We start from the raw sequence: 26990 nt of genomic DNA on the forward strand, positions 1-26990 counted from the left end.
ATCAAAAAGTTTCCCCGAGCGAGCGGGCGGCTGGCATGCAGCCTGAGGGTCGACGATCAGAAGCCAAGCTCCGGGATTTTCTGCTTGGGTGCGCCCCGCAGGCCAGCCTGGGTTCCGGGGCGGGGGTGTGGGGTGTCGGTAGTCGGGCTCTGGGAGCCCTCTGGAGCGGCGCGGGCAGCGCAGGTAAAGGGTTACGCGGGCCCTGGAGGCTCGCCCACCGGCCAGGCCACGTGACGCGCGGGCCCAATGACGGCGCCGGGGCGGCAGCTGCGAGCGCCGCGGGTCCGGGCGGCACTGAGCAGCCGGCGTTTCCCAGCGCGGCCGCCTGAGGCCGGCGAAGCCATGGGCGCCAGGACCCCGCCGCCGCCGCCGCAGCCCCAGGTAGGGACCGTCTCCCGCCCCGCGCTCTCCGCCCCGCCACGGGCAGCACCAGAGCTTGACTTCTGCCGGGCTCGGCTTTGTGGCTTAATTGCCTCCACTTCTCTCGCCGGGTATTTTTACGTCTTTATTTCCTTTTGCCATGAGGGAAAAAGTGGGGGGTGGGAGTGAGGCAATTAATTCTTAATTTGATTGCTTTGGAAAGGTCAGGTCATTCAAGAAAAGGCTCTGAGAGGCAAAATGCAGAATGGGGTGAGGTGGGGGGACTTTTACTAACTCCCCCAAACTGAACACCAAGACAGCTTACAAAGCTTGGCATCTAATTGGTGTGCGAAACACTTTTGTGTTTAAATCTCTAATTAATGAACTTTCAAGAGTGCCTGAGAACTTGCATTGGAAAACCTGCAAAAGATTTCCCACTATTTCTAAGAACCCCGTCCTTCCCCCATTTTTAAGCATCTGAGTGTTTTTTTTCTTTTAAGGAAAACGGAAATGGACGGTGACCGCCGCTGTTTCTTTGAAATGTCCTTGAGTCCCAGGATTTTGCTCCTTCAGGGGTGCTAGCGCCCTGGGTGGCGATGAGTAGGGGTGGAAGAGAGGGGGGCAGTGCTAGGAAACAACGCGTGTTGAAGGCGGGTCCCAGGTGCAAACGGTTAAATGGTCACACATGGTTTGCTGAATATTTAATAATTAGGCAAATATCTCCCAGGTCAGTTACTTGGGTCTCAGTGACCTTGGGAGTCCAGATGAGGTGAGATTTTCATAAACCACCACTGAACGAATTTTCCAAAGATATAAGACAAAAATCTTTTTTTTCCCCTCAAGCCCTACAATTAACCTTAAAAACAAAACAAAAACTCCCTCTAGAAATTTAGTACATCTTATTTTCCATTGTGGTATAGATGTTTGTTTGCCCAGTGAATTTAGAGGAAGTCAGTGTTCCATGAGGTGGTTCAAATTATTGAAGAATAGGATGATTATTTTCTTTCTGTCAATATCAGAGAGACTTACTGATGGCACTTCTCACCATGGCTTGTGAATGTTCCTGGGTGGTTGTAAACAGGCTATTTAAGAAACGTTTGAGAGTTGAATGAGAAAGAAGGGGAAAGTTGTCGCTTCTTTTAAAGACGGTAGATTCTGTTATTTGCCGGTTATTCCCCCACTGAATCCTCAAGTTGACACTGTTTTAAGGAGACATGTTAATGTCTTCTAAGGCTAAGCGCTCAGGTCTTTGGGACAGCCTAACAGTCATGAGGCAGACCACTGAAACAATTACAAGGCTCTGAAGGTCAAGTAAAGTTCTGGGGTAGTTTGTATTTCACTAAAGTGTGAAGAGTTAGTTATAGGAAACTGCGTTGACCACAGAGGTGAAATGGAGCAGACACTGACAGAGGCGGGGTTCTGCTGCTTTTTCTTCTTGGCTCAGTCTGTGCCCATCATGATCTTGTTCTTTGATTCAGCAAGTATGCAATAAGCACCTATCTCATGGCATCTGACCCTGGGGTGTGGTTCTCAAAGGTTCTGAAGATTTAGATGTGTAATGACATCTACAGATTAAGTTGGCCAGTCTTAACTAGATTCTAAAGAGCTTTTACATATCTGGAATTTAAAACAAAACAGTAGCTTGAGTATCAACTAAATATGTTCATTAGCCTAGGAATGGAACAGTCCCTCTAACTTCCCACCTAGTCCCTGTCTGAACCTGGAAACAACCCAGCTAAGCTCTGGCCCGAATCCAGCATCTGCCCAAGGGCAGAGCAGGGGCTACCCTCCTTGCTCCAGGAACTGCTCTGCCCTTGATGCCCTGGGAGCCCATTGATTGTGCTTCCAGGAATGGACTTCAATTTCCAAATAGTTAAATACCAATTCTTAGTAGCTGACTTTCCTCCACCTGGACTGTCAGATTCCCCTAGTTCTACAGTTTTTTTTTAGTAACTCAGAATCAGAATCTTGAACTCTTTTCGGCTCTTCGGAAAACAGAACCTAGCTCCCTTTTCTCTCTCTCTCTCTTTGAGGGTATTGCATTGAGACTTTCCAGGTGGCACTAGTGGTAAAGAACCCACCTGCCAATACAGGAGGCATAAGAGACACGCGGGTTTGATTCCTGGGTTGGGAAGATTCCCTGGAGAAGGGCATGGCAGCCCACTCCAGTGTTCTTGCCTGGAGAATTCCATGGACAGAGGGGCCTGGCGGGCTACAGTCCATGGGATAGCAAAGAGTTGGACATGACTGAAGTGACTTAGAATGCATATACAGCACGCATTTTGATTACTGGTGGCAGATAGACTTACTGGGTATCTAGAAAAGAGGAATTAATAGATTCATCCTCAGGCAGACCTGAGCTGTCACCCATCTGCCAGTCAGACGGGTCATCCTGTTACAGTCTTATAGTCTGGTTATTACCTGAATGCTATTTAAGAAAATAAAATGAAAATGAAATCTTCTATCTACTCTCCCCTTTCTAATCTGAGAAAATCATGGTCCCAAAGAGATTGGAATCTTCAAGACGAACACATATCACCAAAATGACCCTACCCTAAAGTATACTTGCAACACACCCATCAGGTGAATGTGTATCTTCAAGCAAAGACTTAAATACCTCAAATACTAACTCAGTGTTATCAAGCATCTTCGAAAAGACTCTTCTGAGCTGCAGTGAATAGTATTAACATAAGGCAAAGGGTATCATGTCTCACATTTTCCCAAGGGCAGTAAAACTCCATATACAAACAGCTCTCAAAAATTGAATGAAACCCCAACCTGGTCTTGAAGACAGCATATTTGTAGACACTCGACCAAGTACTAGGAATACAGTCCTTGCCTTCAGGGGTCTTTCAGTCTTCAGAAAAGCCATTAGAGGATTTTAAGCTGAGCAGATCTGTATTTGAGAAAGTTCACTTCCGCTACAGTGAGAATGAAATGGGGAAGATACAAGCAAGGTGGGTGCTGAGAAAAATCCCACCAGAGGAGAGGGTGAATTGACTCAAAAGATACTTGGGCAAAGGTATTTAAGATATTAACTCAAAAAATACCAGATGATTCAAGTCTCTGAAGTTAGTTTACATGTCATTTCAAAATACATGTTCTCCAGGTACATAAGCAGAAGCCACTTCCCATTGCAATGTTGTGCCTATTGAATGGAGCTACCCTGGGGCCTCACCTAGTTCGTTTCTATCACAAAAGAAAGTTTTTGATACAGAGTGAGCTGATTTTTTTTTTTTCACCCTTTCAACAACCTTGTGCCTCTTTATACAGACTTAACTATACATATAGGGACTTCCCTGGTGGCTCAGTGGTAAAGAATTTTGCCTGCTAATGCAGAAGACATGGGTTTGGTCCCTGGTTCAATAAGATCCGCTGGAGAAGGAAATGGCAACCCACTCCAGGGTTCTTGCCTGTGAAATCCCATGGACAGAGGAACCTGGTGGGCTACACTTCAGGGTATTGCAAAGAATCAGATACAACTTAACTAAAGAACTATCCGAAGGCAAAATTAAGATAAACAGTTGCTCCCTTATTGTACACACATTTCCTAATTTAGCTTAATTGCTCCCAGGAATAAAAATACCCTGACTTTTGATGATGTAACATAATGGAAGTGGGTGTAACAGTCTTTTTTTCCTTATAAATTGCCCACCTTATGGCCTGCCATACATCACAGGGAAGACTGTATTCTATTTGCTAAGGGCGGTGTTAGAGCTTGTACTAGCGGTATGTTAGAGCTGCTGAATGCCTGTGAGAAAAGAAAACCCATCCTAGCCACTGCCACATGCAAAACTCTTTAATACAACATGTATTTGGATGTATTTGCACTTTACGTGTTAATTCCAGAGTCAATCTCTGAAATTCTCCAGGCCAGAATACTCGAGTGGGTAGCCTTTTCCTTCTCCAGGGGATCTTCCCAACTCAGGGATCGAACCCAGGTTTACCCACACTGTAGGCGGATTCTTTACCAGCTGAGCCACAAGGGAAGCCCCAGGGAAGCCCAGAGTCAATCGCTACATGAGAGAATTTTAAAACTTAAAATTCTGGTGTTAAGTCTTTCTCCCCCTATTTCATAACTGATTTTGTATCTTGGGTCATTTATATGCAATAACTGCAAATTTGATTTGTACTTTATGGCTATAAAATAGTATCCTCCTTGTCTGGTGATCACACTGCACAACTCAGTCCTCCAAAATATTTATTGCAACCTAGAAATTAGTAAAAGAAATCCACCTGCACCTGCAAAGAGTTAAGAGCCACTTACTTTGATTCCCTCTAGAACTTACATGGCATTATTCATCTTTTGATTCCTAATGAGCTTGCCTATCTGGGTTCCTGGTCCACAGCAAGGAGGGCCACCTTCTAGGTCCGGAGCATGACTGTTAGAAGTGTGAAACTCAGTCACAGCCAAATGCTGAACAGTGACGGAAATACAGGAAGGGTTATCTGTGATTAAATCCTGAAGTCTACAAGAAAGAAAAGTTGAGTTCAGAACTATTTATTAGCAAGGAAATAAGTGTTACATTTTGTAAAAATGGATCCTCAGTCCGTTTTAGAGCTAAACAAAAAATTAAAAGTCATTTGGTCTAACCACTTTACCTTACAGATAAGGAAACTGAGGCTCAAATAAGTTAAATGATGTTTCCAAGGTCATATGGCTGCCAATTGGAAAAGCTACTTGAATCAGCATCTATGAACCCTAGTTTCTAGCTCAGCCATCTTTCTAAATACTGACCCAGAAATAGAATTTTTACCAATATGGAAAATTCATTTTTTTGACATTGTCTTTTTTTCTGACAAATATTGTTGTTGTTTAGCCTCTAAGTTGTGTCTGACTGTTTTTCGTGACACTGTGGACTGTAGCCCCACCAGGCTCCTCCATGCATGGGATTTCCCAGGCAAGCATACTGGAGTGGGTTGCCATTTCCTTCTCCAGAAGACCTTCCTGACCCAGGAATGGAACTCACATCTCCTGCATTAGCAGGTGGATTCTTTACCACTGAGCCACCAGGGAAGCCCCCAAATATTGTAATAGCCACTATTTATGGAGAAATTACTTATATATACAGTATCAGTTATATATTGCTACATAACAGACACCCCAAAACATAATGGCTTGAAACAACCACCATTCATTTAGTTTATGACTTTGTGGATTAGCAGTCTGGACCTGGTAAACCTATTGGTCTTGTCCAGTCTCCCTTGTGTGACTGCGGTCACCAGGGTGGCTCTGCCTCTGGGTGTTCGCTGATTGCTGACTGAGTCCTTTGGGGCAGCTAGGCCTCCTGCTTCCTGTCACATGACAGGCTGCCCTGCGTTTGGTGACATGTTGGCTCAGCATGGGTGAGAGCAGGAGCACGGGAGCAAGGCTCCTTGAGGCCAAGGTTGAAGTGGACACAAAGTGCTTCTCCTCCAATTTACTTTATGAAGAAACAGACTCTTTACCTTTTGATGGAAAGAACTGCAGAGTCATTAGAGAATGACGTGAATTCAGGGAGGGGTAGAGTGTTGTGGCCATTTTTGCAGTCTGCTGCATTGGCCGAGCACTTTATGTAACATCCCTAACTCTCACAACAACACAGGAGATAAAGGCAGAATTTTACAGGTGAAGTAATTGAAACCCAGACATGTTAGTTCACATTCAGCAGGAGACGCAGCTGGTGAGTGATCGAATCAGCACTGGAACTTCGATGTGCCCCTCAATGTGCCCCTCCCCACTCAGCTGCAGGGAGGATGGTATTAAGTTTCATAAGCTCAAAGTTTGTAAGAACAAAACTTAACTTTAAGAATTCCTTTTTCTTGATTTATGTGCTAAAAGAAGTAAAGTCAGGTAAGATCCAGAGTGGGCTTCCCTGGTGGCTCAGATGGTAAAGAATCTGCCTGCAATAGAGGAGACCTGGGTTCTATCCCAGGGTTGGGAAGATCCCCTGGAGGAGGGCATAGCAACCCACTTCAGTATTCTTGCCTGGAGAATCTCCATGGACAGAGGAGCCTGGTGGGCTATAGTCCAGGGGTGTCGAAAAGAGTCAGACACAACTGAGCGACTAAGCACAACACACAAGATCCAGAGTAAAGAGAAATAAACTGGATTATCAGAGAAGCATAGTAAGGAACAAGATGATAAGGTTAGGGGAGCCAAGTGAAAGAGATTTGAAAAGGCTAATATCTATCTATAGTCAAAAGATCCTCCTATCACTTCCATAAAATGGGTAATATTCCCCCTATACAGATGGAGATATTTGCCTGATAAAGATTGCATTCAAATCCATGTCTGTCTGGTCTCCAAGAACTACCCCCTCCCACCCTTTTTTTCCCACTGAGTCAAAAGGTTTGCTCCTCAAAATGGGGTCCATGGGCCAGCAACATTGGTTGGGAGGTGGGTAGAATTGCAGAGTCTTGCCCCCAACCTGAGGTCTGTTGAATCAGAACCTACATTTTAACAAGATGTTCCGACTATTCATCAGATGAGATCAGTCGCTCAGTCGTATCCGACTCTTTGCGACCCCATGAATCGCAGCATGCCAGGCCTCCCTGTCCATCACCAACTCCCGGAGTTCACTCAGACTCACGTCCATCGAGTCAGTGATGCCATCCAGCCATCTCATCCTCTGTTGTCCCCTTCTCCTCTTGCCCTCAATCCCTCGCAGCATCAGAGTCTTTTCCAATGAGTCAACTCTTCGCATGAGGTGGCCAAGGTACTGGAGTTTCAGCTTTAGCATCATTCCTTCCAAAGAAATCCCAGGGCTGATCTCCTTCAGAATGGACTGGTTGGATCTCCTTGCAGTCCAAGGGACTCTCACGAGTCTTCTCCAACACCACAGTTCAAAAGCATCAATTCTTCGGCACTCAGCCTTCTTCACAGTCCAACTCTCACATCCATACATGACCACAGGAAAAACCATAGCCTTGACTAGATGAACCTTTGTTGGCAAAGTGATGTCTCTGCTTTTGAATATGCTGTCTAGGTTGGTCATAACTTTCCTTCCAAGGAGTAAGCGTCTTTTAATTTCATGGCTGCAGTCACCATCTGCAGTGATTTTCGAGCCCAAAAAAATAAAGTCTGACACTGTTTCCACTCTTTCCCCATCTATTTCCCATGAAGTGATGGGACCAGATGCCATGATCTTCGTTTTCTGAATGTTGAGCTTTAAGCCAACTTTTTCACTTTCCTCTTTCACTTTCATCAAGAGGCTTTTGAGTTCCTCTTCACTTTCTGCCATAAGGGTGGTGTCATCTGCATATCTGAGGTTACTGATATTTCTCCTGGCAATCTTGATTCCAGCTTGTGTTTCTTCCAGTCCAGCATTTCTCATGATGTACTCTGCGTAGAAGTTAAATAAGCAGGGTGACAATATACAGCCTTGACGTACTCCTTTTCCTATTTGGAACCAGTCTGTTGTTCCATGTCCAGTTCTAACTGTTGCTTCCTGACCTGCATACAGATTTCTCAAGAGGCAGATCAGGTGGTCTGGTATTCCCATCTCTTTCAGAATTTTCCACAGTTTATTGTGATCCACACAGTTTAAGGCTTTGGCATAGCCAATAAAGCAGAAATAGATGTTTTTCTGTAACTCTCTTGCTTTTTCGATGATCCAGCGGATGTTGGCAATTTGATCTCTGGTTCCTCTGCCTTTTCTAAAACCAGCTTGAACATCAGGAAGTTCACGGTTCACATATTGCTGAAGCCTGGCTTGGAGAATTTTGAGCATTACTTTACTAGCGTGTGAGATGAGTGCAATTGTGTGGTAGTTTGAGCATTCTTTGGCATTGCCTTTCTTTGGGATTGGAATGAAAACTGACCTTTTCCAGTCCTGTGGCCACTGCTGAGTTTTCCAAATCTGCTGGCATATTGAGTGTAGCACTTTCAGAGCATCATCTTTCAGGATTTGGAAGAGCTCAACTGGAATTCCATCACCTCCACTAGCTTTGTTCATAGTGATGCTTTCTAAGGCCCACTTGACTTCACATTCCAGGATGTCTGGCTCTAGGTCAGTGATCACACCATCGTGATTATCTGGGTCATGAAGATCTTTTTTGTACAGTTCTTCTGTGTATTCTTGCCACCTCTTCTTAATATCTTCTGCTTCTGTTAGGTCCATACCATTTCTGTCCTTTATCGAGCCCATCTTTACATGAAATGTTCCTTTGGTATCTCTGATTTTCTTGAAGAGATCTCTAGTCTTTCCCATTCTGTTGTTCTCCTCTATTTCTTTGCATTGATTGCTGAAGAAGGCTTTCTTATCTCTTCTTGCTATTCTTTAGAACTCTGCATTCAGATGTTTATATCTTTCCTTTTCGCTTCTCTTCTTTTCACAGCTATTTGTAAGGCCTCCCCAGACAGCCATTTTGCTTTTTTGCATTTCTTTTCCATGGGGATGGTCTTGATCCCTGTCTCCTGTACAATGTCACGAACCTCATTCCATAGTTCATCAGGCACTCTATCTATCAGATCTAGGCCCTCAAATCTATTTCTCACTTCCACTGTATAATCATAAGGGATTTGATTTAGGTCATACCTGAATGGTCTAGTGGTTTTCCCTACTTTCTTCAATTTAAGTCTGAATTTGGCAATAAGGAGTTCATGGTCTGAGCCACAGTCAGCTCCTGGTCTTGTTTTTGCTGACTGTATAGAGCTTCTCCATCTTTGGCTGCAAAGAATATAATCAATCTGATTTCAGTGTTGACCATCTTGTGATGTCCATGTATAGAGTCTTCTCTTGTATTGTTGGAAGAGGGTGTTTGTTATGACCAGTGCATTTTCTTGGCAAAACTCTCTTAGTCTTTGCCCTGCTTCATTCTGTATTCCAAGGCCAAATTTGCCTGTTACTCCAGGTGTTTCTTGACTTCCTACTTTTGCATTCCAGTCCCCTATAATGAAAAGGACATCGTTTTTGGGTGTTAGTTCTAAAATGTCTTGTAGGACTTCATAGAACCATTCAACTTCAGCTTCTTCAGCGTTACTGGTTGGGGCATAGACTTGGATTACTGTGATATTGAATGGTTTGCCTTGGAAACGAACAGAGATCATTCTGTCATTTTTGAGATTGCATCCAAGTACTGCATTTTGGACTCTTTTGTTGACCATGACGGCCACTCCATTTCTTCTGAGGGATTCCTGCCCGCAGTAGTAGATATAATGGTCATCTGAGTTAAATTCACCCATTCCAGTCCATTTCAGTTTGCTGATTCCTAGAATGTCGACATTCACTCTTGCCATCTCTTGTTTGACCACTTCCAATTTGAATCTGACGATTTTATGAATCCGACGATTCATAAGTATGGTAAAATCTGAGAAGCACTACACTAAAGGGACTGTGGGAGAGTGATTTGTAGTAATATGGGCTGGTGGAAGGACATTCTAGGCCAAGAGAACAGCAAGAGCAAAAGGCCCTGAGGCTGACGTCTGGGCGGGTGAAGGAATTCCTAGACTAGAGGAGGGGAATGTTTTTGGAGTAGAGGGAAACAGGATGAGATGGATGGAATCTCCGTGGATCCTGAAGAATTCTGCGTTTTAGGAAGGCTGATCTGGCAGCACTAAGTAAGGATGGCCCAGAGAGCCTGGCAGTAGTGAACCCCGTTGTGAGGGTGCTGAGGGGAGGGCTCAGACTGAGGCAGGGATAGGGAAATAGAAGAACCATCCAACCTGAGAGGCCTTGCAAAGCTTATCCCACGACACTTGTTGCCAAGTTGGATTCTAAGGAAAGAAAGAGAGGAAGTGAAGATGGTTCTAGACTGCCAGGTTCTGAATTGTGCATCACATACTTTAGGTTGGGTATTATCTTTGCATTCTTTACTATTGAAAAAGAAGATACTTTTTGGTGGTAACGATGGTTTCAGGTTTTTGCTTTCAGGCAACTTTCCCCATTCCTTTGTAGCAGTTTTTAAACTTTTACTAAGAGGCAATTCAAATTTTAAAGTTCCAAATCAGCATGCTCATGTAAATTTCATATTTGTGTGTGTGTGTGTGTATATATATATATATAAAATAAATTTTTTGACAGGCAATTAGTTGTAATGAAGCAGTTCTTTATGTAGTTCTTGAGTTTATTAGACCTTCCCAACTGTCCTGTGACATTTGTATAGGTAGAATTATTAGGCTGGTGCAAAAGTAATTGCGGTTTTGCATTATTGAACTTTGCTATTTGATAATGGTACATTCTTAAATAAATCTGGTTATGTTGTACATCATTTAATGCACATTTCTTCTTTTACTATTTTTTTTATTTTTGCTAATGACATTACTTGCTGTTTATATTAATTTTAGACTAGGGAAATGATGTTAGATAAAAAGCAAATTCAAGTGATTTTCTTATTTGGGTTCAGAATGTGTTGCAAAAAGCAGCAAAGACAACTCACAGTTTGAACAATGCATTTGGCCCAGGAATTGCTAATGAATGTACAGTGCAGTGGTGGTTCAAGAGGTTTTGCAAAGGAGACGAGAGCCTTGAGGACGAGGAGTGCAGTGGCCAGCCATTGGAAGTTGACATGGCCAATCGAGAGGATCATCGAAACTGATCCTCTTACAACTACACAAGAAGTTGCTGAAGAACTCAGTGTCTACTGTTCTACAATCATTCAGCATTCAAAGCAAATTGGAAAGGTGAAAAAGCTCAATAAGTGAGTGCCTCATGAGTTGACCAAAAATTTTAAAAAATTGTCATTTTGGAATGTTGTCTTCTATTCTGTACAACAACAATGAACCATTTCTCCATCGAATTGTGGCATGTGATCAAAAGTGGATTTTATTCAACAACCAGCGATGACCAGCTCAGTGGTTGGACCAAGAAGAAGCTCCAAAACACTTCCCAAAGCTAACTTACACCAAAAAAGATCATGATCGCTGTTTGGTGGCCTGCTGTCCGTCTGATCCACTACAGCTTTCTCAATCCCAGAGAAGCCATTACATCTGAGAAGTATGCTCAGCAGATCGATGAGATCTGCAACGCTTGCAGCCGGCATTGATCAACAGAAAGGGTCCAATTCTTCTCCAGGACACCCCCTGACCACATGTCACACAACCAGTGCTTCAAAAGTTGAACAAATTGGGCTATGCAGTTTTGCCTCATCTGCCATATTCACCTAACCTGTCATCAGTGAACTACTACTTTTTCAAGCATCTCGACAACTTTTTGCAGGGAAAATGCTTCCTCAGTCAGAGGCAGAAAATGCTTTCCAAGGGTTCACTAGACAAATCAACTTATTTCTCATTGGCAAAAATGGGTTGATAGTAATGGTTCCTATTTTGAATAATAAAAGTGTGTTTGAGCCTAGTTATGATGATTTAAAATTCACAATCTGAAACCACAATTACTTTTTCACCAACCTAAATATTATGCCACTTTCACAGAGAGATTTAGGGGTGTCACCCAGCCAATCTTTGAACCGATTCTATTGATGCTAAGCCCAATCTTCTATCCACTGAAGTACTCTGCAGGTTTTATATTTGGTCTTTGGCAGAAATTATCCAAATTATCCAGTTTTAAGTTTGGGTTTACTTTTTCCTCCCATATACACTGTGCCAAACTCAGAGAGATGCTTGAAGGTTTATATTGATGATTCCAAATAACTAGTTCATGGCAACTTGAAAATACCTCACAAAACCTGATTTCCTCCCTGGCCTGATTTTCTTATTTCACTGAATCCATATGATAATTGTAATAACAACAAACCATGCTTTATATTTCAAATGCTTTGAATTAAGAATTAGTTTGCTAAGTACAATTTCTGTGCATTCTCTTTTATACTTGGTGGGACACGTTTTATGATCCTCACTGGGATTTGGTTTTGATGAAGGAAGCCAAGTATTCTAGGAACAGACGTTATAGAAGCTTCAGAGAGTTATCGCAACCCAGGCCGAGGTCCAGCCCCAGAAGACCACTGCTGCTGCTGCTGCTGCTAAGTCACTTCAGTCGTGTCCGACTCTGTGTGACCCCATAGACAGCAGCCCACCAGATCCCGCCATCTCTGGGGTTCTCCAGGCAAGAACACTGGAGTGGGTTGCCATTTCCTCCTGCAATGCATAAAAGTGAAAAGTGAAAGTGAAGTCGCTCAGTCGTGTCTGACTCTTCGAGACCCCATGGACTGCAGCCTACCAACCTCCTCCGTCCATGGGATTTTCCAGGCAAAAGTACTGGAGTGGGTTGCCATTGCCTTCTCCACAGAAGACCACTAATGGAAGCCTGATCCCCCAGCTCTGTAAAATGAGTTCAGTCTCTATTATTGATGCAGAGCTTGCTTTCTCCTTTCAAAGGTAAAGTGCGTTAGTCGCTCAGTCATGTCCGACTCTTTGTGACCCCATGGTCTGTCCTTGGGATTCTCTAGGCAAGAATACTGGAGTGGGTTGCCATTCCCTTCCCCAGGGCATCTTCCTGACCCAGTGATCAATCTCGGGTCTCCAGCATTGGAGGCAGGTTCTTTATTGTCTGAGCTACTAAAAGGCAAATGTTTCGTGGTGCTGAAGCCCAAGTTGAAGTGAAAATTGTGGATCTGGGGGAGAGCCTGAAAACAAAAGAGGGTGTGAAGAAGTCACAACAAACTGAGAGAGTTGGAGGGTTGTTTTTATAATTCCCTACCTGCAATCAAAGGTTTAATGGGGCAAAAGTAGTGTGACCTGCATCTAGTCAAAAAAATCAATAAAAACTTAAAGGTAAAGTAGCTTCAGAGAAAAAAAATTACTGAAACTACAATCCTGGACAGGCAGTTGTCCTGTAAGATTAATTAGACAAAAAGCAAAACAAGTAAACCAAACAAGTTTCCAGAATTCACTGCCCCTGCACCTTGAAGGGCTCCACTGACAGGTGTGACTGGGTGAGACTCAGAAACAGTCAGAATCATCCTCCTAATCACAGATGACTGCATCATATGCATGTTTGGTTCCTCTAGACATCTTTACTCACTCTGTTTGCAGGTGCTTACTGTCTGTTTAGTTTATGGGAACCCTTAAAGGAAACTGTATTAGGCTCCCCAAGTGGTAAAGAATCCACCTGCCATGCAGGAGACTCAGGTTTGATCCCTGGGCTGGAAAGATCCCCTGGAGAGGGAAATGGCTACCCACACCAGTATTCTTGCCTGGGAAATCCCATGGACAGAGGAACTGGTGGGCTATATATAATCTGTGGGGTCACAAAAGAGTCGGACATGACTTAGCAACAACAACAAAAGAAACCAAGGTACTTTCTTCCATTCACTAAGCCAGTGGGTCACCTATGCTTCCCAGGTGAGTCTCAAGGAAGAATGGGTCATGACCCCCTTTGAGTCAGGCCTGGCTCTCCCAGAAAAGACAGGAGTGAGGGCTGGACCCCCATCAGGTTTGCGTCCTAACTCTGCCTGGAACCTCCCTGGGTTTCAGTTTCCATATCTGTAAAGCTGCATTTGTCTGCATTTAGTAAATACTTAATCAACCTGATTCTCAATCTCTGTGGCCCACAGTTTTCTCGAAAGTGAGATGAGAGGTTAGTTAGGACCAGAGCAGCGCCATGGGATACAAGATGCAAGGAAGGGTCTGAGTAGGGCAGGTGTTCAAACAATGCACTTTTCCTCCCAGCTCACCTCATCTTTACCTTGGACAAAGGCCACACAAAATAACCGGAAATTTCTAACTGAAACTCATGGGATTTCCCCGGAATTTCTAACTAGATATGTAACTTTCCTTATCATAAAATGATCTCCTTAAATAGCTGTCCCGGGGTAGTTTTAAATCCTCCTTGAACCTCGGCATGTACAGAAGTTTGGGGTGAAGTGTATTCCGTGTTTGTATTAGTGGGAAGTAGGGAGAATGCCAAGGACTTGATGTGTGGAAACAAAGTAAAATGGAGTTCTCTGAGAAAGCAGAACTTATTTGCATACTGAAATGATCCTCCTGTAAATGTTGAAAGGAAAGGAAACTATGAAATATGCAGAGTGAGTGAGGAAGAAGGTGGCTTTCTTCTGGCCCTCCTGTCCATGAAGGGTTTTCAACAGAATTAAGTTGGCATGGATAGTATTTAAAAGAGAGGGTCATTGCTTCACCTTTGTATTTTATATATCCTTTGCCCTTCACTTTGTGAGTTTGGTTGGATTTTTTTTTTTTTTTTAATACTGTTAAGTGTTTTTCATTATGGAAGGCTCACTCCACTTAGTGAACCTAGTTCCATAAAATTTTTTAAAAAAATACCGATGCTGTGGGGCCTAAAATCTAAATGCTCTTTATTGAACAAATGTCCATAGAGTCTGTGCCAGACAGTGGGAATACAAAGGTAATTAACACAGGCCTGAAGGCAGTACCATAGGGCTCGGTGCAGTTAGCAAAAGGATGCATCATCATCCATTCCCTTAGGGAATGCAGGGAGAGCTGCCCTGGGCTCTGTGAGGCTAGGGGCATGACCTGGCCTGAGAGGCCAGAATGGCTTCTCTGAGGGAAGCCTGTCCCGCCAAGCTGGGAAGGGTAAGAGGGATCTGATCAGGCAAAGTGGGTCCTCCGGTGCAAAGGCAGGCTGTAGGCTCAGACATCCCCCAAGGTACAGTGTTCCGGAAGTCTCCTGAGCAGGAGGGGGACCAGGAGAGGTGGCAGAAGGTAGATTGTGCAGGGTCTTTTAGGTTACATACTATAATCTGACCTCAATCAATCCTACCCTTATTTAAGGTCTTGTTTAGGATTTTTTGGGGTGGATGTTGAAACCTTCAGTATTTAGAGGTGGCTGAGGGTACAAGTCTCCTTCCCCACAGCCTCACACCTGATCCCAAAGCAAATGCCAGGCTCAATCTAGCCTCACGTTGTAATACTGACTTGTAAGCAGGAGTTGAAACAGTCGTGCAGCCTGTTTGTAATCTGGATGAAGTTCCCCTTTCTGTTCCTTTTGTTTCTCCAATTAGATCTTTCATGGAAAGTTCATTAGAGGCAAATGGAACACTCCTCTAGGGACAGGGTTCAGCTAACCTAAGGGTTTAATTAAGCAGCAAGAACTAGACAAGGCAATATTCACCAGCATGTCCTGGGAACCGCTGGGAAGGACAGATCCTGAATCACTACCAGGTACCATTTGATGCAAGAGTCGGGATACCTCAACACTGTTTCTAGCCTGTCCACACATCCTGTACAACACTGACTTCACCGAGGAAAAATAACTTCTAACAGTTATTTGCTAATTAGTCAAGTCCTTTGTGCTGATGGCAGGTAAAGAAACTAACTTGCTTGTAGAAACCACCTCTGAATTCTAAGCATCTGATAACATCCTTACTAACCATCCCAGAAGTGTGTTGTCCTGACTGAGTAACTAATTTACTCTACATACTAATTTAATCTACATCCTAGGGTGCAGGGAAAACACATACAAATTCCAAACTCTATGCTGACCTCAAAGTGCAGCATCGACAATAAAACCATTACAAGGCAGTGGTCTTTATCTTAGGAACAGAGAGAAGCTACTGAAGGTCGTAAACTGGGAAATAAGATTTGCATCTCTGGTTGCAAGTTAGGAAGCTAGAAGGAAGACATGGGGCTAAAGAAGGCTAGCCTCAAGTAAGGGGCTATTGTGTGAGACATTGTTGAATCTCCACTTGAATAAAGTAGAGAGAACTCAGTGGAGAGAAGTGTGTGGGTTCCTGAGACATTAGGTGAAACCACCAGTTCCTGGTGATGGATTGGAAATGGACAGTGAGGGAGGAGGTGTCAAGACTGAATATTTGGACAGGGTATACAAAGGAGTTTTGTTGCACTATTGTTTATGATCACAAAGAACAGTGTATCTGTTGTCAATATATGCTGGTTAAATGAACTACAACTTACAGATACAATGCAGTACTCTGTGTTGATTTAAAAAAAAAAAAAAAGATGTATATGTGATGACATGGAAAGATCTCCAAGATATAATCTTAAATTTTTTTAAGTTTGTTAAAGAAACACGTATTTAATGTTCCATTTTAATATAATTAGTAATGATTATATTTGGCACCTAACATGGCAATAGTAACAGTTATAATTAACACATATAATATCCAGAAGAAAAAATTTCTAGCAGTGGTTATCTGTGAGGGAGAGATTACCAGAGCCATCTGCAATCTCTCTGCTGGATTTTTTGCAACTGAGAAATCAGATTTTGCAGAAAATGAGCAAACCACTCTAATTATCTGCCGAAAACTCTTGATCATTCTATCCCAACATGATTACTCCTTCTTTTGAACATGCAGTCCACAGTCATTCCAGAATGGAGGATCCAAAAAGGGCCTTAGACGTCATTTAGTTCACCATCTCCATTACACAGATGAGGAAACTAAGGCCCAGAGGGGTTAATGGCCTAGCTAAAACCATATGCTGCTGCTAAGTCAGTTCAGTTGTGTCCGACTCTGTGTGACCCCATAGACGGCAGCCCACCAGACTCCCCCGTCCCTGGGATTCTCCAGGCAAGAACACTGGAGTGGGTTGCCATTTCCTTCTCCAATTAAAACCATATAACCCTAAATTATTCAGAGGGCCAAAACTAGAACCCATGGATTGTGCTAACTCAGAGTCTGGAATTCTTTATACTGCAGCAAAGTCTCCTCTAACATTCACTGCATCTGGGAGTACCTTGGCTTTTATTGAACTGTCCGGTAAATAAACCCAGAGAAGGCAATGGCAACCCACTCCAGTACTCTTGCCTGGGAAATCCCATGGTTGGAGGAGCCTGGTAGGCTACAGTCCATGGGGTCACAAAGAGTCGGACACTGAGCGACTTCACTTTCACTTTTCACTTTCATGCACTGGAGAAGGCAATGGCAACCCACTCCAGTATTCTTGCCTGGAGAATCCCAGGGACGGGAGCCTGGTGGGCTGCCACCTGTGGGATCGCACAGAGTCGGACACGACTGATGTGACTTAGCAGCACCAGTGAATAAACCTGTTTCCTGCCATAAACAGTGTGCTCAGAGAGAGTTTACCTTCATGCTCAACAGAGTGTAAAACACTCATTTAAAGCAATGGTTGGACTAGTTAGACTTAAGATCCTAGAGGCAGGATTAAGATTAGGGCAGGAGAAAGACTCACACACTCAGCTGCACTCAACACAGAGAGCAAGCTCCTCCAACCCCCACCCCCACCCCTTCACACAAGTAAGAATAAGTTGACAGCTCTCGGCGACACTGCCTAATTGGTTATGCTGGGGAAATGGACTTTGGATTTAAGTGAGAGTCAACAGCACACCCATATCTTCAGCTTCCTAAAGGAAATGGCATGGCTCTGGAAGGACACTTGTATTTGTTGATGAAGTCAGTGATGATTTCTTGCAGCTGTCTTCACATCACTTACTTGCCACAGTTCTCATAGCCCCTCTTCACAGCATGGGCTTTGGGGACTGTTTCTTATCTTAGAGAAAGGCAATCTGATTGTGGGCTCAGAGCAGGGTCTCACATGGTGGTGCTCCAGAGAACTGGACACTTGTGGATGGCAATCCGCTGACAGAAATGACGATAGAGGTCTGCCTTGTCCTTAAACCAGGAGTTACCTAGGGGCAGTTAGGGAGTCGCATGCCTCCATCTGCTAGGGGCTGTTTGGCTTTCCTACCTTTGGTACCTGGTTCTTTTCTCCTTCTCCCCTGAAGCTAATCAGAATACTTTTATTTGTAATGAACTACCGTTGGCATCTGGTTTTCATCACCCAAATGGGCCTCTACCTTTCAGATTCTTCTGCTCCCATTGTGCACATTTGATGAGCTTGTTTGCAGTGTTCTATTAATTTATTTCAACTCAACAGTTTCCATATCTTAAACATTGCCATGTTTTAAGTTACCATGGTATATTTTTGTTTAGACTCTATGCACACACACATTTATATAAAGTTTAGTTTTAAATGCTTTCAAACCAATTTTTCTTTATGTTGTTGCTATTCTTACGTGGATTTACAGCGCTTTAAGTATTTAAGGTATCCTTATAATGCATTTGTACATTTTATCTTAAAACTGGGGGGAAAAGGCAAAAATAGTTAAGAGTCACAACTCTGTTGTTGTTCTTACGTTGCTAAGCCATGTCCAACTCTTGGCCACCCATAGACTGCAGCACACCAGGCTCTTCTGTCTTCCACTCTCTCTCAGAGTTGGCTCAAATTCATGTCCATTGAATCAATGATGCTATCTAACCATCTCATCTTCTGCCACCTCCTTCTCCATTTGCCCTCAACCTTTCCCAGTATCAGGGTCTATTCTAGTAAGTCAGCTCTTCACATCAGATGGCCATAGTATTGAAGCTTCAGCCTCAGCAACAGTCCTTCCAAACCGTGATATACCTTTAAATTGTATTAAGCAAGCTAGTATTTTTATGTAATGAAACTAAGGATAAATTTAAAGTACAAATAATGATTTCCCCTTGGTCAACTATGTGTCTGCCTTTCAGTAAGCTCACATTTTGCTTTTCACAAATGCAGAAATTGTGACTTCCCTGGTGGTCCAGGACTTAATACTTCACCTTCCAATGCAGGGGGTGTGGTCAGGGAACCAAGATCCCACATGTCTCATGGCCAGAAAAGTAAAACATTAAACAGACAAAATGTTGTAACAAATTCAATAAAAGACTTTACAAATAATCCACGTCAAAAAAATCTTTAAAAATGCAGAAATTTAGCTTCCTGAATACTGGGAATATGTGTAGAGGCTGGATGTATAGGCAAGGGGAGAATGTACAACCTTCCATAGACCTTCACTAAATACCGTAGGAAGGAATGTGAGTGAACTCAGATCTGAAGAGTCAGAAAATTCCAAGATGAAAGGACAGTTGAGCCTGGGAGAGATTATTAACAATACATAACCCAGCCCTGGACTCTGTGTGTGCCGTTAGAAATACTTAGGACGAGTTACCTTTCTCGTTGTTCAACTGTGGGCAGTCCGAGCCATCATCTTTCTGACAGATGGTAATTTTGCTATGAGATATAGGTACCGGATCTTCTAGTAAAATACAGAGCACTTTGTATGGACAACAAGATAGACTATTTGAAATCAGACTTCCCTGAAAACTCAAGAATTCATATATTCCTTCACTTCCCCAAATACTATAACTAACAAAGCATCTGTGGTCCCCCTAACTTGCCCAAGTGACAGTGACAAGGCATTTTTATGCCAACACTGCGACACTGTGTATACCTAAGCATTGAAACATTTTAATCATTAACCAGAATAACAGCCGCTTTTGGAAACTAAAAGTTCCGTGAAAGAATTAGAATGTTGGGGTGTGTAGGTATAACCTAGACCAGGTAGATTCACTAATGTCTCTTAATATCCATAATCAACAAACATTTGAGTGCTATTTTTATATCTTTATAAAGTTTTGAAAGTAGAGAAATATAAGACAAAGATTAATTACCTCACAGTCAAAAGAGCAGAAATGTTTTCCTGCTAGCATGATTTATTTCTGATAAGAGTATAAAGGAAAACCAAAGGAGAAAAGGATGCTGTGCCTTTAAACTAGGACGCATTTTATAAGTGTCCTTGAAGTTTCTATTTTCATTTGTTTGCTTTGAGGTGGGACATGGAAAAATATTTGCCTACACTATGGTACTAATCTTCATGCATATGTTCATGAATTTTCTTTCCTGAAAAGGGTGGTAGACAATTCACTGGGGATGACTTTTATTTTTAAATGTTTGCACATGCATGAATTTTTGTCCTAAAGCTTGGTAAGTTCAAGTTCACTTAGTATCATGAGATAAAGTGTCTCTGAGACATTCCAAAGTGTAAAGCTTTAGGAATTAAACGTTAGGTTTTCCAATTATATATTATCCCAGAAGCTACCTTAATTGTATAGTCAGTATTTTCATTATAAATTGATTATTAACAAAGTATTGATGAACTCTAATATTTATTCTAAATTACACTGGAAAATTTTAATTTACTTGTTTAAATACTTTTTTTTTTCATGTTTAGGTAGTATCTTTAAATTATTTTCAGTGGCTTGGAGGCACAGTGTGGTGGTTTTTTTTTTTAAGAAAGTGAAAATAACTGGTGTGGAAATTCACTTATTCATTCAACAAATATATATTGAGCACTTCCTATATGCCCAGGGAATATATAGGTCAGCCTTCTTGCCACCCCACAGTGGAATCTTTTCACAAATGCAGAACTTTAATTTGCAAATAAAATTCTTGAAGACTATCCTACACTATAAACTTGGAATATAAATTCATTCATCATGTTTATTGAGCACCAACTCCATGTAGACTTTGAGCTGCATGCTCACCAGGATACAAAAGTGAACAAATAGAATCCTTGTCCTCATGTGGCTTATAATACCTGCTAGGAAAGAAGAACATTAAATAATTACGTAAATAAAACTAGAATTTCAAATTGTTCAGTAAGGTGCAACAAAGGAAAGTAAAGGGGGCATTGCAAAGCTTTTATGGGATCTGCTTGACAAGAGGGAGGAGAGGCCAGGGAGGAGTTTTCAGAAAAAGTGATGTACTTCAAAGCAGAAGAATGAGGGAAAGACAGCCAGGGAGAGAGAGAGAGAGAACATTGATTGTGTATATTTTTATCACAGCGGAGGGAGGCAGAAGCCAAGAAATCCAGTTTGCAGTTTGAGAGTCACCAGTAACTGCTCTTGAGTATGTCTCTGGTCTGATTTTCTTTACCTTAGAAATCAAAATTGAAGAGAAACCTCTAGATTCCTCCTGTGACCTGTGATCCATGTGAGTTACTGCATAATCAGGAGGCCCTCTGATGGTTCCGTTTGGCCATGTCTGGGGCTGTCATCATCCCAGTCCAGATTCCTTCTGTTCCCAGGAACTCAACTGTGTTGAGTCCTGCCAGGCTGGCCAGAGGGGGCCAGATTCAGTCAGCTCAGCTGGGCTACCTTCACTTCCTGCCCCGCCCACACCCACACCTGTCTCCTTTGGTATCCCTTGCCACATTCCCTCCATTCTTAGAGGACAAGATGTTCCTTTTCCTGTTCAAGGTCAATCTTTTCACCTGGTCTCCTTATCTCTTAGCTGAGATCCTCTGGTACACTGCCTCACCCGTCAATCCTGTCTCCAACCCAAATCTTCAAATTCTAAGCTCTCCATCCCTCCCCCATGAAAAGAATCAACTCTCTCCTCAGCAAACACACTCAGATCTATTTCTAAAATTAAAATATAGAATAAATATCTCTTCCCATTGAACCTCTTTCTTCCACTTTTTGGTTACCACTCCATATCTTTCACTCCCTCTCTCTTACTCTATCTACCTCTTCCCTGCCTCTCTTTACCCCTTATTAAAATACAAACTTAAATTAAAAGATCTTAATTCTTGAGTTGTTGCTGCCTTGAAATGCAATTCCAAATTTCTCACTTCTAGCTCACTCTTCCTATGTCGCTCTTTGATTTCTACCCATACAATGACATGAAAATCTCACTGATGCAATTTGAATCTTAAATTTAAGTATATAACCATCTAACCTAACGGTCCTGTTTCATCCCTTTATTTTACAAACGTCCCTGCTGCATTTCAAACTACTGATGTTAATGACACCTTCCTTCTGGAAATTCTCTCTTTCCTCTGACTTCTATTCTACTATTGCATTTCTTTCTCCAGGTTCTAGTTCTTCTTCTGTGACCAGCCCCTATTCATCTGCCACCTATTATCCATCAGAAGAAGGGTGTTGATGCAGAGTCTGTTGGCAGGTCTGTGCACACTTGTGGGCTTCCCTCATAGTCCAGTCAGTAAAGAATCTGCCTGTAATGCAGGAGACCTGGGTTCGATTCCTAGGTCTAGAAGATCCCCTGGAGAAGGAAATGGCAACCCACTCCAGTATTCTTGCCCAGAGAATCTCATGGACAGAAGAGCCTGGCAGGCTATATCTGTGAGTGATAATTGTTGTCAGGGAAGGGTGTACAGAGAATTCGGAGTTTAATCAGAATTCAGGGTTAAATGGTGAATAGAGGTGTTGATTTGGGTCAGTTGCCAAGTTCAGCCTGTGTGGGAGATGGAAGAATCAAAGAGGTCTTGAGAATTAGGTGACTAGTAATTAGAATCTTAGGGACAGAGATGAGAAGACAGCACCCACTGTCAAGTTTGGGTTCCATCTGAAAACAAATTATTTCCTTACGATGTAGTGTTTTAATGCTGGGAAGGTTTAGAATCAAGTACAAATGAGATGGACTAAATAAAACCTGAGGTATTTGTATCTTTATATATAGTTGTGGGGAAGTCTGTCTTTACTATTTTAAATATATACAGTATTCACAATGTTTCAGATAATTTGTTAATTAACATGAATAGCCTTGTGACTCCAATTTAAAATATGTCCCTGAGCAATTGATTCAGACCGTGGACCTGTAAGTTGAAATGTTTAAGATAATTTGCTGTTTTATACTAGATTGAAACTTTGAAGAACTGAAGATTCACCTTATTTATGAGTTAGATTTATAAAAAGACTTAAGCGCTAGGAAAGGGTTTGTTTACTGGTCAAAAACCTGAAAATAAAAAAAGAAAATCAAATATATTACATCATTCTTAGAGGGATTCCTAGGGGACACCCAGAAAGCCCTGTTGCCATCCCCCACTCCCAAGCATCATTGTGGCCAAGGCTCCCTCCCCACGCCCTGGATCTTCAGAAGCCAGGCCGGCCTCTGGCAGTATCAGCCTGTATGCACCTGTGCACCCCTCAGAGCTCAGATGCGCCCCTCCAGGCCTGCTCTCCCCACCCAACTACAGTCTATTGAAAATAGCTTTGCAGGGCAGAGCTACTGGCACATCCCCAGACCCCTTTCATTTAACCCATCTGACCAGTCTGAGTTCATCATTGCCCTACCCGCACTGATTCGTTTATAATCATTTAGTCTGGCTTTTTCCCACTTCCTTATGAAAGAACTCACTTTGCCTTTTTAGACAGATGAAAATACCAACACTTAATGATTTCAAAGGTCAGCCTTGTCACTTAGTGAAGATACATCAGCAGAAGCAGTTCTCCCAGCTTTGCTACCTGACCATCTGCTGATCAATGAAAACTCTTTCATGATCTTTCCATGTACTGCCAGATGTGTCTCAGTCCAGTTGGACACACAGTGTTGGGTTTAAGAGGAAATGCAGCTACGAGACTGCCTGTTAAAAGACAAAATTGAGAAATCATCCTTCTCATATTTCCTCCTGTTCTCTCCTTTAAACAGTTTATAGAAACAGTGCTCTTTGTCCCCGCTGCATATTTCAACCCTAGTAACAAAATTAATAAGAGTGGTAAAACTGGAACTGCTGTCTCACCCAAGTCCACCCCACCTGTGGTCCACACCTGGAGAACAAGCCATTTTAATACAGGCTGCCAAATGCATGTTAAAGACTGAGATAACAAAGATCCTTTGCTCAAAGTAAACATTTTAAAAACAATCAGCATTCTAGTTTCTATTTCTTATTTTCGATTTAACTCTGTCTCATCCAAAACTAGTGTGCTTTTTTGGGGGAGTGGTTAAGATTCTTAACGTGAAAGTGAAAGTTGTTTAGTCGTGTCTGACTCTTTGCGACCCCATGGACTGTAGCCCGCCAGGCTCCTCTGTCAATGGGATTCTCCAGGCAAGAACACTGGAGTGGGTTGCCATGTCCCCCTCCAGGGGTAAGATTCTTGAAGTTGGAGGGAATTCTGTCTAGTTTCTTGGCAGGAAATTATGTATAAAAGTGTTTATGAATTGGTTATTTAGAAAATCGATTACTTGAGCTCCTCTATTTAGTTGAGTCATGTATATAAATTTGGAAATTGTAGGAGAAGGAAATGGCAACCCACTCCAGTATTCTTGCCTGGAGAATCCCAGGGACAGAGGAGCCTAGTGGGTTGCCATCTATGGGGTCGCACAGAGTCGGACATGACTGAAGTGACTTAGCAGCAGCAGCAGCAGAGCCTAGATAAAGATATAATCATTATATATGTCATGCTGTGGAATAGATTTCTAGGTGGTAGTGAGCAGGAACTTTTTACCAATAATGTTTAACTAGAGCCTGAGGAATTTTTATTTCCGGAATGGCTTGTGATTGTGGCTAATCTGCAAAATCAGTTTTCCTCAACTACAAGGAGTTAAAAAAGAAAAAAAAAAAAAAAACTACATAAGGTGGAAAATAATCACAAAACTGAATCACCTCTCTGGCCTCATTCAGAGAATGCAGTGACTCAAAAGTACCTGGGCTTGGTCTCTTAAGTGCACAGACCAAAAAGTAAGTGCGCTTAGCATATGTTCTATTTATCACCATAGCCCTAGGATAATTGTGTGTGTGAAGTCACTCAGTTGTGTTCGATTCTTTTCGACCCTGTGGACTGTAGCCCTCCAGACTCTTCTGTCCATGTGGTGTTCCAGGCAAGAATACTGGAGTGGGTTGCCACTTCCTTCTCCAGGGTATCTTCCTGACCCAGGGATTGAACCTGCATTGGCTATGGCAACCTAGACAGCGTATTAAAAAAGCATTACTTTGCCAACGAAGGTCCATATAGTCAAAGCTATAGTTTTTCTAGTAGTCATGTATGGATATGAGAGTTGGACCATAAAGAAGGCTGAGCACTGAAGAGCTGATGCTCTCGAAGTGTGGTGCTAGAGAAAACTCTTCAGAGTCCCTTGGGATAGCAAGGAGATCAAACCAGTCCATCCTAAAGGAAATCTGTCCTGAATATTCATTGGAAGGACTGATGCTGAAGCTGAAGCTCCAGTACTTTGGCCACCTGATGCAAAGAGCTGACTCATTAGAAAAGACTCTGGTGCTGGGGAAGATAGAAAGCAGGAGGAGAAGGGGACAACAGAGGATGAGATGGTTGGATGACATCACCAACTGAATGGACATGAGTTTGAGCAAGCTCTGGGAGATGGTAAAGCACAGGGGAGCCTGGCTTGCTGAAGTTCATGAGGTTGCAAAGAGTTGGACATGACTGAGTGACTAAACAACAGCAACAAACAGATTAGATGGTGGCCAAATGCAATTAACAGCTTATATTAATTTAAAAACACACCCCCACTCACTTTGCCCTGTTAAGAGTAATCTCCCCCTCTGCATCACATTTGTACCAAGTTGTGGTCTTATTCATTATTTGCCTGGTTCCAATTTCTCTAGACGTACATGTGGACTTCTGGAAATAAGGGGTTAAGAAGGAAATGCTCCCCGGATCTCTAGGCCTAGGGTCCAGTTCACTGGGAGGCACACCCTCCCCAGGGCATGTCTTAGCGTGAGGCTGACTAAATACGTCAGGTGAATATAGTAGCCTATTCTTTGTCAAGGGAAAAAAATGGATTAATTACTTGGCTTAAGTCCACCAAACTAAGGTTGACCCTTAGAGGAACAAATACTTCCCTGAGCTTTGGATTGTCCTTCTAGTAAAGAATAAAATAATTGTAAAATATTGCTGTGTGTTCACAAGAGAAAGATGTACTTATTTATAATTTGCCTTATAAAATTAGTTTCCCAAATTGGCCTTTAAGTACTAGGAAATTAATTGATAACAGGATATGTTACTTTCCATAGGAAATTCATTTCTGTGAAGAAACATAAATAGAAACAGTTTTATCCTCTTCATATTCTCAGTGTCTTCTGCCTTCCCTCTGCCCCCAACCCTTATCTGTTATTTTTATTGCTGTTTATTTTTGCGGTTGAATTGTGTTTTGTTTTCTCAAGTGGCTGTAAGGTTTTTTTTTTCAGTGTGGCCCCTAAACATCATTTTATTTCCTGTAGTACCTTATTTAAGATTGAGCCCTAAATATTTCTCAGTTAATTATTCACCAAAAGGCATGTCTAGCCCTCCTGAACTATGAGCATTTGTGATCTAATTGCATAGTCATATCTTGCTGAGGGCACTATTAGAATTACATTGATTACAGTAAAGCAGAAAAGAACAGGTTTTGGGGAGCAAAATCAAATCATTACACAGGTTTCTTAAAGTATGTGGCTGTTCATACAGTCATCTTTCAAGTCTTCAGTAGGTTTGAAAATTTCCAAAACCAAAAGTTTTTTTTTTTTTTTAAGTCACACACCCACATTTATTTCCAGAACTTAGTCCCAATATCACATTTTTCCATGTTCAACTTCTCAGATGGGTTATTTATTTCAAAGAATGCTCAGCTACAGCAAGCAATCACCTATTTCTAAGGACCGAAAACCTTTCTCCTTGAACCCTGTTGACTGTCTTTCTTCATAGACATTCTTCACAGTGTGTTTTAGAGGGGACCTCCCCAAACCTTCATCAATAAATTAACTGGATCATTCACAAAAGATGTTTTACTAAGAGTTTTCAGTGTAGAAGAGGAAGATTCCAACATTAGCCAAAACTCACATGCATGTAAAGCTTCGGTAGAGACCAGTGTCCCAGGTTTGGTTTCTCCTGAGGCCTCTGTCCTTGCTGGCTCTTCGCGTGGTCCTCCCAACAGTCCATGCCGTCTGTGTGTCCTGTCTAGTGCTGTGCTCCGTCGCTCAGTTGTGTCCAACTCTTTGGGACCCCATGGACTGGGGCCCACCAGGACCCTCTGTCCATGGGATTCTCTAGGCAAGAATATTGGAGTGGGTTACCATTCCCTTCTCCAGGGGATCTTCCCAGCCCAGGGATCAAACCCAGGTCTCCTGTGCTCCAGGCAGATTCTTAACTTTCTGAGCCACTAGGGAAGCCCCTGTGTGTCCTAATCTCCTCTTCTAATAAAGACACTAGGTTGGATTAGGACCTAGCCTAATGACCTCATTTTACCTTAATTACCTCTT

At 42.5% G+C, this 26990-nt stretch overlaps 1 protein-coding gene across 2 annotated transcripts in view; it reads left to right on the forward strand.

The window, feature by feature from the left end:
* The first annotated feature begins 225 nt into the window (after nucleotides 1-225).
* The window catches only part of C7H4orf19 (chromosome 7 C4orf19 homolog), an 84756-nt gene continuing 57991 nt past the window's right edge, over nucleotides 226-26990 (forward strand). Inside the window, exon 1 of one of the 2 annotated variants that reach the window (XM_055588246.1) lies at nucleotides 226-381. The gene's annotated coding sequence lies outside the window, so the exon portion shown is untranslated. The remainder of the gene's footprint in view (nucleotides 382-26990) is intronic. The other variant, XM_055588245.1, reaches the window with a different exon arrangement.

This window comes from Bubalus kerabau, chromosome 7, assembly GCF_029407905.1.
Source record: "Bubalus kerabau isolate K-KA32 ecotype Philippines breed swamp buffalo chromosome 7, PCC_UOA_SB_1v2, whole genome shotgun sequence".
NCBI classification, from domain to species: Eukaryota; Metazoa; Chordata; class Mammalia; order Artiodactyla; family Bovidae; genus Bubalus; species Bubalus kerabau.